The following is a 763-nucleotide window of genomic DNA, read 5'->3' on the forward strand; positions in this document are numbered from 1 at the left end:
ATGTCAAATTTTAGTAAACTAAATATTAAAAGATTAGAATTATTCCTATATACCATGAAAGATAGTTTAGAATACATTAATTCAAATGTCGAATGTGGTTTGAAAATTTTAAACAAAAGTAAGGAGTATAAACTTCACTGTATAGAGCATTTACCGAAAACTCATTACTTTAGAAGGGGTTAACCAACAGATTTTGGAAATTTTTCAAAAATTTAAAAATCTGGCTTTAGTGTATAGTTTCATCGAGAACTAACATAAGATGATGGTCAAAGAGTTTAGAACCTCTGTTGTCTCTGTTTCATAATGAAGATTTTATAATGCTAATTCAAATATCCTATGCAGTATATGAAATTTTACCAAACTAAATTTTTAAAAATTGAATGATTCCTATATACCATAAAAGATAGTTTAGAATACATTAAATCAAATTTCGAATGTGGTTTGAAAGTTTAAAACAAAAGTGAAGAGTATAAACTTCAGTATATAGATCATTAACCGAAAACTCATTATCTTAGAAGGGGGTTAACCTACGGATTTCGGAAAAATTTCAAAAATATGAAAATGTGGTTTTAGGGTATAGTTTCATAAAGCAGTAACATAAGATGATGGCCAAAGATTTTAGAACCTCGGTTGTCTCCGTTTCTCTAGATAATGAAGATTTTATAATGCTAATTCCACTAATTTAGGCAGTATATGAAATTTTAGTAAACTAAATATTAAAAACTTAGAATGATTCCTATATACCATGAAAGATAGTTTAGAA

The sequence above is a fragment of the Raphanus sativus genome, chromosome 3 (genome assembly GCF_000801105.2).
Source record: "Raphanus sativus cultivar WK10039 chromosome 3, ASM80110v3, whole genome shotgun sequence".
Taxonomy (NCBI): Eukaryota; Viridiplantae; Streptophyta; class Magnoliopsida; order Brassicales; family Brassicaceae; genus Raphanus; species Raphanus sativus.